General features: G+C 37.4%; 1 protein-coding gene across 2 annotated transcripts in view; it reads left to right on the forward strand.

Annotated features, from left to right (window-relative positions):
• sema3b (sema domain, immunoglobulin domain (Ig), short basic domain, secreted, (semaphorin) 3B) overlaps positions 1-10,119 on the forward strand; it is a 41,288-nt gene that overhangs the window by 8,630 nt on the left and 22,539 nt on the right. The gene's annotated exons all lie outside the window — the stretch shown is intronic.

The raw sequence follows: 10,119 nt of genomic DNA on the forward strand, positions 1-10,119 counted from the left end.
CGCCTAGAAACACACAGCGTCTCCCTGACATGGCTGCTTCAACACTAACTGCGGTTACTGAAACCACGCCTTCTTTCTTTGCGTGCACATTTGGGCGGCATTATGCAAATATTTCCACATAGTGAGGTAGATATGTGGGGGCGTGTTAGAACGAGCCGTTTTAGGGGGGCGTGGCAGAGTCTTAACTTTGATAAAGTATATCTCTTTGGTTTTGAGACTTTAGTCTTTGCAACTTCAGGGATCTTATCTATGCACAATAAGCTTGTAACACTCCAAAGATAAAGGAAAACTTGAAATCGCATCATATGACCCCTTTAAATACATTTATTTTGAGCTAACTTAATAGTTAATAGTTCATCATTTATGCAACTTCCTGTCATTCCAAACCCCATATGAAAGAGGAATTTGAACTAGTCATGGTCACCATTCACTTTCATTCTCTGGAAAAGAGTGACTTGGTCTATGCAAGAAAGAAATTCATACACGTTTGGAACAACGTGAGGGTGACAGAATTGTCCTTTTTTTGGGTGAACTATACAGTCAGGGACCATAAATATTTCTTACTGGCCTTGTACTGAGTGATGTATTACTTCAACTAAAATATTTTTTGTTTTTATGACAATGTGAAACTGCACCTGTTACAAAAACGTGATTCTGTTTTTAATATTTTCATTTTAGTGGTTTTACATCTGGGATATTTCACATGTGTCACCACCTGGAATTCTGGAAGAAAAAACATCCATGTACAACCCTCATTGTACATTTACCACTAGGGTAAATGTTTCAATTTCAAGTCAATTTCAAAGAATGTTTCATTTCAAGTCTCTTTCTTCCATATGGCAATATACATCCAAATGATTATTGGAAAAGAAAAAAGTGTAGGGCAGGGACTTGGTTCTTTGATGGTTGTTGATAGGATGGAGGCATATCTGAATGAGAGTGTGCAGTAAAGTGCGGGATTTAAGTGAACTTAAAGTGGTCCTGCATATTTCACCGGAACATCTAGTTATGATTTTGATTGAAATTACAAGATCACATGGAGGAATTGTTCACAATAAGATTATTAAGATGCGTTTAGAAAATAAATCTCCATTTCATGTCGTTGTTTGATAAATTGAATGTCTTTGAGTCACTTGCATTACTTCAGTTAGTGTCACGCTGTCATTCAATTCCATTTAAATAACATATTAGTTTATGTATTAGTATAGAATAACACTTTATTTATTCACTAAAGCCATTTCTTTCTTTCTTTATAGGTCATTTGTTCCGTGTGAAATCACATTTGTTCAGTTCTCCTGCAGCTGCACTCATTACTGAATTAAATTAAACATTCACTAAACTAAACACAAAGTCTTAAGTGTGCACACACACACACACACACACACACACACACACACACACACACACGAGGCTGGAGTCTGTGCTGTCTACTCCCTGTGTAGATCTGCTTATCCACGTTTACAGTAGTTACTTGACATTTGTCTTGCCATATGTCTTTAAAGCCTGCTGTTCAGTGTTCATAGTGTTTATGTTTGCATATGAGCTTCTTTGTGTGCGTGTTATTCAATCGTGTGTGAGTGTACAAGGTAAAGATGGAGTATATGAATGCATATTCCCTCTGGTTTGTGATAGAGGGTTATTTATGACGTTACTCTGTGGATTTTGCATCTGTAAATCTAATAAAGAGTTTCCTTATAGAGCATTTTTTATTATTTGCAGGCCATTAAATAATTTATTCAACTACATATAACCAATTCAGGTTTCCTAGGCTTCATTTAGAGGTGATTTTAAAAGTGTTATCTTTCTCTCAGTCTGTCTGTCTGACTTATAATAGATGGGTTTTTTGGCTTCAGATTAAGAGAAATTTGTCTTTTTGTTTGATCAAAAATGAATTGCAGAGGAGTAGATGCTTTTTAATGCTGTGTGTGTGAGATTTTTCCCTTGACCTGTTAAGTACATCTTGCTCTGTTTCTTTCTAAGGGTGATTTCCCAGATGGGTGGTTCTTTGGAAACCATAAATGGCCCACCTGCATGGTCCAATCACAGTTTTAATTGACACAAGGTGTGTGTGTAAAACCCATCTATCATCTTTTACTGTGGCCCCTGCCTTTCAATTACACTCTAATAGAGGGGATTTCTGCCTCTTTTGAGACAGCTCATCCAGAGGAACTGTGTGTATGTGTGTGTGCAACAGAAAGAAGGACACATAGAGTGAGAGTCAAACTTTAAAATTTAGCAAAACTGCAGTAAAACTGACAAGGGATTAATTGTAAAGTGACAAAGGTATTATACAGTGGAGAAAAGCTACAGTGTGTGTGTGTGTGTGTGTGTGTGTGTGTGATGGTCCCATTGGGTTAGTCTGGAACTGACACCCAGAGACTCGTGGGTCGAAGGCTCAAAACTCCAGCAGTGATCCGCCACTCTCATCCCATCACATTCCCAGCAGAATCAGTCAAGCCGCTGATAATCTCTCACCATCCCCATGAATAATGTTACCGCTGTCTGTGTGTGTATGTGTGTGATCATTAGTATCATACCAGAGGCCTTGACAGCTTCCTGGCGGAATGCTGTGACACACTCACACACACTGTCTCTTCATCCAGTCTCCAGAATCTCTTCTGACAGCTCTTACTGGGAACAGATCTTCAGCCGCTGCAGGGAATCAGGCGCTGTGTGTGAAGGCAGGGAGAGGAGCGGGAAGAAGAGCAGAAGACTTGTCAAAGTGTTTTCCAAATCCACTTCCACTTCCATCCAAATAAGTGTGACCTCTACTTCTCCTAGACAAAACAGAGAGGGAAGGAAAAAAAGTTGTTGTTTTTCTGAACAAAAAGAAAAGGTTGAAGTCATATTAATCAGTGTCATTTTACTTATAAAGCACCTGTCAGTCATCTATAATCCTACCTGGGGGTGGGGCCAGGGATTGACCCCATCAGTGTGTGTGTGTGGGTTATGTTGGATTTCCCACAGGTTCCACTCTACTGCTGTTTTAGGTCACGGAAAATATCCAGACGGAAGTGGTCTGGGACTAGCGCTAAATCGGTCTCATGAGAAAACGCTGTGTGTGGTGCAAAAGAGCTGGAACAGATATGTGTCAAACTTATGATGATGGATTGAGTTTTTAGATGGTCTGTGTTCTAGAAGTAAGTGTGCGTGTGTGTATTTAGCTACTTTGATCAGGGGTCTTGAACCTTTTTCAGGCCAGAACCCCTTAGTGGATAGAGAAATGGAGCAGAGACCCGCATTACATATTTTATAAAACTGCTTGGGTAACATTTTGGTATAGGGACCAATTCTCACTATTAACTAGTTGCTTATTAGCATATGCCTATTATTAACACATTGGCTGTTTATTAGTACGTACAAAGCACATATTCTGCATGATCATATTCTACATCCCTAATCCTACCCAATACCTAAACTTAACAACTACCTTACTAACTATTAACTACAAACTATATTGAAGCAAAAGTCATAGTTAAAGTGTTTGTTAATTGCGAGAATTTGACCTTAAAATAAGACTTAAAATGACCTTTTAGACCTGGAACTATCATAACAAGCATTAAGTATCATGTTAATGTATTTACATACATTGCTATGAGCTTACATAAATAATAGTCATATAATTTTAACTTATTTATCTTAATTTTATCTTCATTAGCTGTAGTTGAAGTTACTTTTTTAACATATATTTTTTATTTTTAACGCATATTTTTTCTTTTTTTGACAAAAAAAAAAACTTGAGATAGTTAACAGTTTAGCTTAAGTTAATTGACTTACACTTGCAATATAACTTCAGAGCCTGCTAAAGACTACAAAAATTAAATACATTTTCCCCCCAAAAAAATCCTCTTTTTGGAAATTTTGGAAGAAATTTTTTTGGAAAATTCCTTTTGGAATTTTCTTTTTTGGAAAAACATTAAATTTTTTATTCTAAAAATGCATAAAAGTTCTGTGTGCTAGTAGGATCTAGTTACTTATAGTATTTAATTAGATTTAAATAAACTTACATTTATGATAAGTTGTAGATGGCTAAGTGTGTGTGTGTGTGTGTGTGTGTATGTGTGTACAGGTATATATGGTTTAACCTTGTTGCCCACTTCAAAGACACTGAGGATTATGGGTGAAAGGATTTAACTTCATGATGGTTTGACCCTGAGGGAGAGATAAAGGGGGAGAGAAAAAGAAAGAGAGTGAAATAGAGAGACTATGGATAATATTCAGTTTGAGAAGCATGTGGAATGTGTGCAGACCCAAATCACAGGTTCAGAGGGGAAGTGTTGTAAATGTCAGAGGAGAGTGTGTGAAGAAAACAGAACCATGAGAAACAAAACTCTTAAACCAAGGCTGCGATTAGGAGCGTGTAATTTTCACCTTCTGAATGTTGGTGAGCCTTTAGCCTAAATTAGCACATTTAACTGTCAGCTGGGGGAGTTATGACGTCCTCAGTCGCAAAACTTTAAGCCAATTGCAGTGGTTCGCGCCTACTGGCCAATCAGATTTGAGTATTATGGTCGGAGCTGAGTAGGTGACACTGCGATGTCACCGTGGTGATAATCACCCTCTTAGTTGTGGAATTTGTTTTATGTCATGTTGCTGTGTCGACCACAGTCATGGTGATTAGCTACGGGTCTTACAACTCGAGGAACACTGACCCAGAATCCAACACTGGCACAAGGACATCAGTCCATCTCAGGCCGACACACACATACACAGCGCCATCCTGACCTAGCACACTTACTGTCCACATGATATATATTATATTATATTATATTATATTATATTATATTATATTATATTTTTTTTAAATGGTGGTTTCCTCAGGTGTCATTTCAACCATACCAACAGTTTTGTCGCAGTATTTATTTATTTATTTACTGTACATATTTATTTATTTATTTATTTGTAAAGTTAGTGTGCTATTTTTTGCCAAGGAGACAGTTAAAGCTTGAGATAGGAAGACGTATTGCGTGAAACAAAAAAATAAAGAAAAATCACAGTAAATATCACGAAATAAACCAAATATTTTATTTTGTCATTTCCAAAATGACTGAAATACTGTTAAAACGTTATTTAATTGTGTTAATTTGGACATAAAAAGCTAGCTGTGAAAAGAAAATAATCTGTCATTATTTTCCAAAAATATTATAATTGTCATTGATATTACTGTTATTGGCATCACAAAATGTGATTAAACACATTATATGAGATGTGATGAAAAGGACACTGGTTGGCTTTTTCAGAAAACATTAAAATTTTCCAGTGTTGCAGAAGTTGGACGTGTTCAGTGGATAAATTAAATCAATAGTGAAAATGTGAAAAGTGTGTTTTAAGAGATTTTATTTTATAGTCCACAGAGGCAAAAGTGCCTGTACACTGGAGCTGAAATGACGTCACTTTCTGCATTACGTAAGAGAAAAGTGCTCACAGAAAGAACTTAACAAGCAGTGAATCTCGTGTGAATGTGTAAGTGTGATGCATTAGCTGTTATTGACGTCAGCTGGTCATGCTGACGTAATGCTCATTTGTTGAAGTCGTGGGATGTTGCAGTAAGGGACAAGAGTTTACAACTTTCTGAACTCCAGTGTGTGTCTGTGTCCTCTATTCAACATTTATTAGAGTAACACCCCTCATTTATTGCCAAACATATTGAAATGACATCTTGTGTTGTTTTACAGGGGTACTTTCTGATTAAACCACAGTAAAAGCTCACCACTCTATTGGCTCTTTTACACAGCTGATCCTACAAACTCTACACCAGAAAAAACACATTAACAGTACATTGTCTGTGTTCACACACACCTATTCTAACACACACATCTGTAGTCTTCGAGTACGGTATCAGAGTACCTCTTGATCTCAAGGGGTGTAAAGTGTTTAATAGACTTTAACGATTATACAGCAACACACACATCAGATACCCAGCGTTACCATGGTAATCAGAAAACCAGACTGGGGTTAAGGAGCACTATTATCTGGGACACAGAGAGAGAAAAAGAGAGAATACCTCTTTTTGTCCTTTAAGTCCTCAACCCTTCAGAAGTGTTTGCACAGAGCCTCGCAACCATGGATCCTTGCCAAACACAAAAAGTGTGTGTGTGTGTGTGTGTGTGTGTGTGTGTGTGTGTGTGTGTGTGTGTGTGTGTGTTGGTATTATGGTATTGTACAAAACATTACAATTATCCTTTGAAGAGTGAGGCTCTATATATTGTTTATAATAGTAATCCTAAATAGATTTTTTACATTTTCTCTTTAAAAAAATGGTAGTGCATGGTTGCCAGGGTGTTGCTATGTAGTTATTAAAGTATGGGTTTGTAGTGTATTGCTTGCTATGCTGATGCAAGGGCATTTCTAGGTGGTTGCTAGAGTGTTGTGGGTGGTTTCATACAATTGCAAGAAAGTTTCCTTTAGATGGTTTTCTATATAGTTTCTTGAGTGTTCTGGGAGGCTACCAGGGTGTTGCTATGCAGTTACAGTACTAAAGTGTTTGCAGTGTTATGCAGTTGCAGAGGTTCACTCAATAAGGCATTAGAGTGACTCTGGGTAGTTGCTAAGGTGATCTGCATGGGTGCACAAGCTTTTCTAGGTGGTTTCTACAGCAAAGTTGCGTGCCAAAGTGTTATACTTATGGTTACTATTTTGTTCAAATCTAACCAATTCTAAGTGTGACCAATACTAATAGCGATGGTAGTCAGACTTACACATTCAGACAGCTGGTACAATACATTCTACCATCTAAACCCCTTTCTCTCCTAAACTCTCTTTCTGTATCCAGCTTTCCTCTTTTTTAATCTAATTTTAAGTTCATTCTATCTATCATTCTGACAGAGTGCCTGTGTGAGAGAGCTTTGTACTTGTGTGTATTATTCTAAATGGACTGAGGGCTTGTGGCTTACCTGGGAGATCACTGCAGTGATCACTGCACACACACACACACACACACACACACACACACACACATGCTGAAACTTGCCGTTTCACTTCTGACAGGGCTAAGAGCTGCCAAATTCATTCTCTGGACTCCATTTGAAGGGATTTGTGTCTGTCTTTGTTATGTGTATACAAAGTTTTATCTCAAAGAGTGTAGTAGTTGATCTAAAGCAAGAGAGTTTGGAGCAGTTTTATGATCACATCTATGTGCCTGAGAGAGGGAGAAACACATAGAGAGACTACAGAGAGGAGAGGAACTCGAGTTAGTGTGCCAGCGTGCCCTTGTTGGACCTACAAAACCCAAAACAGAAGAAAAGTCAGCAAGGTATGGTTGTTTTTTTTCAGTACAAAGACTGAAAACGCTTAACAAAGAATGACATTTCTCTTTGGTCTCTCCTAAAAAAGAACAGCTTTTGGTTACCTGCAGTTTCTTAAGGAATAGTTTACCTGAAAACAAAAAGTCTGTTATTGTTTACTCATGCTAAATCGCATGGCTTTCTCTCTTTCTCAAAACCCAAAAACTGAAATTTTGTTGAAAAAATAATGTGCTAGACGCTTTTTTCCAAACAATTAATCTGCAATACTGGAGCTTTTAAGGTGACTATCATGAAAGCAGTTCATACAACTTGTGCACTGTATTCCAAATCACCTGAGGCCCTACAATAATTTAATGTGAGAGCAGACCAAAATTCATTTAACGTCATTCACTGATATTTGAATAATTTAGACAGTAAATGAATCAGACATCTCGACTTTTCTCATGAACTTTCATGAGGTCGTACAGGTTTTGAACAGCACGAGGGTGAGATATTGTTGGCAGAATTTATTTTTTGTGTGAAGTACCCCTTTATTTCCCCCTGCATGAGAGCAAAGGGCTTTCCTCACACGTTTCAATCTTTCTTTTCTCTTTCGCTCCCTTACTGGAGGTTCTGACAGTTGGTCTCAGTCCAGAGGAGCCACTCAGCAGAACAATCGACTCCTTTCTCCTCTTCTCTTTCACTCTCTCTCACTCATTCTCTCTCTTCAGGATCTCGCTTGCACCCAGAGGCTTATGACACAGTTACCTCCTTCTCCCTTCTTTCTTTCTCTCTCTCGTTTGGTTTGTTTTGTCTGGTGTTGTCATTGTGGCATTGAGGTCTTAAGGTTAATTATTGTTTGTTTATTTGGGACTCAGCAGCATTTAGTCTGGTTTTTAGGCCTGTGGAGGAGTCTTCCTCTGTGTGTGTATGTGTGTGCGAACGTGTCCTGCTCCAGCCTTGGCTGTAATGATGATGTATGATTTGCTGCGTTGGCACAGCCTCTTTGCTTAAAGAGATGTGAAGGGCACTGGGATGCACTTTTCTGCTCTACTCTTGTATAAATCTCCGATGGGGGGTGTGAACCTTGCTGGATGTACTTGAATGTGTGTGTGTGTCTCTCTCTCACACACACGGTCCTGCAGTAGCTCATATTAACTCTTTATAGTAAATTAGCACAGCTAATCAGTGTGACAGCGCTACAGACAGAGGGACTGTGTGTGTGTGTGTGTGTGTGTGTGTGTGTTTTATTATGAGACTTCTGCTGTCTGCCAGTGTGAATAGTTCCATTATTCACAGCAATAGAAACAGAAAGAGAGGAAGAAAGAACAAAGGACTTTTTATATTTGGTTTAGGATGCTGCTATATTTGTTACTCTGTGTAAAATAAATACAAAAATCAAGACGCTGGAGGATAGTCTAGTTTTTCAGGATTCTGTACATTTTAGCAGTGCTGTGTGAGTGTGAGTGTGAGTGTGTGTGTGTGTGTGTGTGTGTGTGTGTGGGTAAAATCTATATTCAGTGGAGTCAGTAGGTCTCCTCTCATCTTACTAGTGATGCTCACTAACACTTATTAAAATTCAACACTGCAGCAAATGGGTATGTAAAGTATTGGTGTGTGTTGCTAAAGGGCTTTTGAGATGTAACAAATGTTTTATTAAATTTTAAATTTATCCCCCTCTGTTTTATCTTCCTCCTAAAACACTTATCATTCTCTTTCTTTTCATTTCTAACACACACATTGTGTTGTCATAATGGGACTTTCCTTTAACTTATTTTGTTTTTACACCAAGCTAATGATATTTTCTGTTGTCTAACTCTAAACTTAAGCCTAACACAAACCTTTCTGCATGTTTCCATTTTCATTGACATGTTCTTTAGGAAGTTTTTAGGCCATTTTCATTGTGAGGACTGTTGGCTTGTCCCCACAATGTAGGACAAATAAAAAAAAATCACACGTTTACTTAAATATCTAACAGATTTCTGTTGTTTTAAAATAACCAATGTTTTTTAGATTTTTTTAGAGTTCTGGGGACTTACTTAGTATGACTAAGTAAACTCACACTCTTGTAGAGTTGTTATCATAAGTTTGTGTATGTTTTAAAGTACTTCACTGAATAAGTTATTTCACATAATAGGTTTACATATGGCCCACAAAACAAAATAATGATTTTACACAAATGAAACTATTCAAAATTTAAATGCATACTGATATTGATTTGTAATCCTGTGTGTTGTTACTTGGGATATATAAAAAGGTCTGTTATGTGAAAACTTATTCAGGGAAGTACTAAAATAAACCAAAATGCAATTTTTATGATCCCTCTTATTTTTAAAATGTTTAACATTTTACATATTCTGCATGAATTTGCAGAACAGTATGTACATAAATACAGCAACACCTGTCTTTTACTAGCACCTAAACATCAGAAAGAGATGAAGAAAGAAACAGACATTTGCTCTGTTTCATTTTGGCTGAAGGAGAGGTTGAATGGAAAAAGAAGTATAAAATAAACATATAGCTTCCTCTTAAAGTGTCTGACATACTGAACTCACACACACACACACACACAGTCTTACACCCAAAATATGAGATAAAGTGAGAAAGTTAAAACCAAGAAGTGTGTAAATACGTCAAAGTGTGTTCAGTTATCTGACTGTTTTGACTAAGAGGTTCCTGTTTTAGCTTAGAATCTCAGGAGTTTATCTCAATGGAAGTCTGAATGATATGTTTTAAAATGATACAGTACTGAGTCAGACAGCTTCTCTCCTGTTCTCTCCTCTAATTTATCATTTCTTTACCCTCCACATGCTGAATATGACCTAGTGCAGTAAGCAAGCAAACACACACACACACACACACACACACACACACACATACACATACACACGGCAGC

This window comes from Sinocyclocheilus anshuiensis, unplaced genomic scaffold (assembly GCF_001515605.1).
Source record: "Sinocyclocheilus anshuiensis isolate Anshui unplaced genomic scaffold, SAMN03320099.WGS_v1.1 scaffold80, whole genome shotgun sequence".
Taxonomy (NCBI): Eukaryota; Metazoa; Chordata; class Actinopteri; order Cypriniformes; family Cyprinidae; genus Sinocyclocheilus; species Sinocyclocheilus anshuiensis.